General features: G+C 31.9%; 1 long non-coding RNA gene across 2 annotated transcripts; it reads left to right on the forward strand.

Moving 5' to 3' along the window:
• The first annotated feature begins 344 nt into the window (after positions 1 to 344).
• Positions 345 to 4,038, forward strand: LOC146956803 (uncharacterized). 2 transcript variants are annotated; one of them, XR_015021115.1, is made up of 3 exons: positions 345 to 965; positions 1,097 to 1,200; positions 1,315 to 4,038. It is a non-coding gene; the product is annotated as an uncharacterized LOC146956803 (long non-coding RNA). The 2 variants fall into 2 exon arrangements; XR_015021114.1 differs by having other exon boundaries at positions 345 to 1,200.
• The last annotated feature ends 421 nt before the right edge of the window (positions 4,039 to 4,459 follow it).

A 4,459-nucleotide genomic window follows, 5' to 3' on the forward strand; every position in this document is an offset into this window, starting at 1 on the left:
TCTTTCACTTAATTTTATTTTGTTTTGTTTCGTGTTTAAAAGTTCTTCTGATTCTGATTTTTTAATGAAGTTTAGCTACACAAAAAGGATTGCGTTTTGATTTTACTGGGACCTATTTTAAAAATAGAACCGAGCCTCCTATTTCATAGGAACGGCCCTGGATATATGTACATCTATTTCAAGACAACTTTCATGACAACCTTGTTTTTCTCTTCTCTTATTGGTCAAAAACAATGGAGAGAGAGAGATAGGAAGAGAGAGAAAAAGAACATCATGTGAGTATGAAAGAGAAAGTTGTCAAAAAAGTTGTCACAAATGGTTGTACAAATATCATTTCTCTATCAATCATACTTACTCTAAAAGCTAATTAGGTCAAGCAATTGCTTAACCCTAATAACTTTTGGCTTTTCCCTCCTAAGATTTCACTAAAGTGTGTTATGCAAGCTAAAGCTAAAGACACATCATTTGATGCTTTTTTTTCAAATTCAAATTTCAAATCTTTTGGTTTTTCCCTCTTAAGATTTCATTAAAAGTGTGTTATGCAAGCTAAAGCTAAAGCTAAAGACACATCATTTAATGCTACCTATATCATCCTCTTCACTCCCCAACGCCAAAAAAACCAGCATATACCTTCTCTCCAGAAACATAATTCCCAAAACATCTCCCCCGTCTATTTTCCTCATACTCTCGAATCTCAGAAAATCTGAATCTGTCCAGATTTTTTTTTTTTTTGGCTTTCTCCCCATCTCTCCATAAACAGGTAAATCACCCTCAACCTTTCTCTCAATCCATTTCGTTGAACTTCAAATCTCTAAATCAAATCTTTCTCTCAAACTGACCGGCTCACTCATCCCTTGAACTCGAATCTCTGAAACAAAATTCCATATCCACCGTAGACTGCTGGAGACTACCATATCTCCTTCCTTTCATTTCGTTCTGACTAGCTCGGAATCGAGTTGTTGTAGGTAACGTGTTTTTTTTAAGTGTTTGTTAGTTTGGATAATTGGATAGATGAATTAGATTCATGGCTTAAAGCTTTTGAATATATGAATATTTGATTTTAATTGTTTTGCACAATAACTAATTCCCCTCACAGTGCATTGGAAAACCTAACTGTGAAGACTTTGGACTTGGAAGAACATTGGAGCAACATGCAAGTAGAGTTTCTGAACGAGAGACTCATCAGTTTCCACTGTTGAGGTAATTCTTAGATGTGCTTATCATATGGGATCAGATCATCAGTTTCTTTGATTTTGACATTGTGAAATTAGATGATATCAAATTTGATTTCTTTATGGTGATGTTTGACTACAGTGAAAGTGAGTATGACAAGAGGGGACAAGATTCAGTATCAGCTATGTGGCATTCCCTTTGACGAAAGCTACTCTGCATTCTAAGTGTTCGATGAAAGGATAACTAGAATTTACACGAGGCTTTGTTGATGGCAAGTCCCATTCTTATTTTATTCTCTATGAATTTCTTAAATTTACAAATCTCTTGAACTTTTGACATGAATTTATATATTTGTTATAAATTGTTTTGATGCTCTGTTTTGATGTGGGGAGTATTAATATGATCACAAGAGATGAATTTTCTTTTATTTTCTATGAGATTTCTTTATGTATTTTCCATATTAATAATCTCCACAAAGCATTTTGTACAAAATCCATATTATGAAATTTAATGTTATCCAGAAGAAAAAAAAAAATAGTCGACTGTGATATACCTATATTAGTCTACTTCCAATTTTAAGATTGCTATATGCTCTAATAATTAGAGTCTAATTTCTCTCTAAATATATTATGGAGTGTAGTTCCATGAACACCTCAAATAACCCTCTAATTGAAGATACTACTATATTAAGATGAGTATAGATTGCTATGTATATCTATAAACAATTGAGAGTCCTTCAGTGAAAAACTGTTGTATATAATTTGATGGTGTGGTTCTTCATTGATTTGCATGCTGAGACCTCTTGAAATCAATCAGTTTGCCAAAAAAATCATTTGTTTGTGTAGTTAAGCATCCCGTTGGAACTTACCAATTCCAATTTGAAACCATGTCAAGAATAGTTAGTTGACCTTTGTTTTAAATCAGGGAGTGCACATCATTATTTGAAGTTAATATATGTCTTTTTCATATTGAAAAGAATAAAAAGTAGAGGCAATATATGTATGACTGTTGCAATTTTGAACTTTGTATCAAATGTAAGCTTTTGAGATGCTCTTTAATTATGCTTTTACTATAAATAATGCATCAAATGTAAGATTTCTACTCTTATAAATCCAGTTAATGTATTTCAATCCATTGTAGCATTCATTTCGAATTTGTTGCTGTTAAAATAAAATTTTCAATTTCTTCTCTCTCACTCTCTCTCATTGCCACTAACTCGAGCCCACCAGAGCCTTTCCTCATATTCCAGTGCAACCGATGTAGGAACTGTCTGGCTTATGATATCATCTGAGAGATTTATCCAGAAATAAAAGAACAAATGTTCGTATATCTAGCTCTTTTCCTTTGATTGTTGTATGCTTCTTAGTCTTTGCCCTGCCTATTTTGCATTGAAAGACATTTATTGTCACTTTGCTGCATTGAAAGACAAAGGTCTGTAAAATCTCATTGGTCATTTTGCTACTATTGATTTTTATGTCCATTAAGCAAAGGTTTTATAAGGATGTTATGTGTTCGCACTTAACAATAAGATTTGAGCTTTTGGTTTCTGTATTTTGTTCACACTGGTTTGCGTCTTGCATTTTTGTTTATATGTTTCTAACTATAATTAAGGAAATTGTTCATATAAATAATTGTTGAGTTTCATTTGGTTTGTTTTGTTTTGTTTTTTTCATTGAGCAATATAACTGTTGCTTATCTCAGTTTTTTTTAACACACCATTTTGTATCACTTGATGGTCTAAGTCATAACTTAATGTTGTGCAGATGAAACCTTAGGATATAGCATTCATAAGTTAGATGATGCATGTGCTTTAGAAGTGGTTAGGGAAACATAAATAGGACTTTAGACAGGGTCTTCAGTTTAGTGTTGATATAGTGTTCTTGAAACTTTTCACAATTTAAAGAAAAGGTCTAATTTCGTTCATATATAATGTCTACACATAGTCATTCATGTTCCCATAGGCTTTGGCATTGTTTCTTTTTCAATTTCTGATATTTGGATTTTTCAAATTGGAGATTTTGGTTTGGGAAAATTATAATTAAGTGTATAGCATTGGGAAAATTGCAAGGCTTTGGAAATGGTGGTCTGTTTAGCAAGAAAGGAACCGGTGTCTGTTTCATAATATTGTCCTTTCAGCTGAGTAGACTGTTGAGAATGTTGGCATGACGGTTGTTTTTTGGTGGTACAATAGACCACCATTTGCAGCGGTCACAAAGCGTCTTTCATTCTGCTCTTTGCTTTGGTCTACAAGTGCTTTGCTACATAATACAAGTTTTTAATTAATTTTTTTTATACAGAATACAAGTTTTTAGTGTATGTTTTAGCTGGCTGTTTGCATTTTTGAGCCATGCTGGATTTTCAGCTTAGGTGGGTGTGGTTTGGCCTTTAAAGATAGTTTGTTTTGGTTTGTTTTCTTTTGCGTGGCTTCTTTTGGTCTCTTTGTCTTCCTTTTGTATCTGTGAATATTTTCCACTAATGTTCAATAGCATGGAGCAAGATGATAGCAATGAATATGGTAGCTTAATGTTGGAGACAAAAAGAAGACTAAGTTTTGAGCAAGTAAAAGCCTTATAACAGAGCGCTCAAGCTGGACAACAAGCTAGAGCATGTGTGATATCAGAGATTTTGGTGTTCTCAAGTACAGTTTTGATGTTCTTAAGTTTGATTATAGTAATATATATATATATATATATATATATATATATATATATATATATATATATATATATATCACTTTGATTGCACAAACAAATAACCCACTTGGAATCCATTAGTTATGTGATAACCTTCAACTAAAATTACTACATCAATATGGTATGTACATGGTGGTATCGTGATGACTGAAGCAATGAATTAAATTTATCATATTGAAGCTAGAAACCAGACAGATTTTTTATTTCAATTTAGTTTTAATTATATAGTAACGTAAAGAAACGAATAATCGATAGCTAAACACAAGGCTAAATATGATTAAGATTATGTTTTGTCCCTCTGTCCTTATTTTAAGCTTATTTTAAAGATAATTGTATTCTTAAATATAAGTCCCTATTTTTTTCTTTTCGATCAAGAATATTAGCCCCTATTTAACGTATTATGCGTGTTGATTTTGTTTCCTTTATATATACAAATTCATCTTAAATATGATAAGGTAAAGATAAACACATTAATAGCCAAAGAGTATTTTAGAAAGATCTACATACATATAAAATAGTTACATTAAATTCAACGATGGTATTTTATTATAGGAGACTAAAGAAGAGGTACTTATAATTGTGATGAGGGGAAC

Source organism: Medicago sativa, chromosome 1, assembly GCF_051527215.1.
Source record: "Medicago sativa cultivar Bolivia chromosome 1, Bolivia_mono, whole genome shotgun sequence".
In the NCBI taxonomy this organism is placed as follows: Eukaryota; Viridiplantae; Streptophyta; class Magnoliopsida; order Fabales; family Fabaceae; genus Medicago; species Medicago sativa.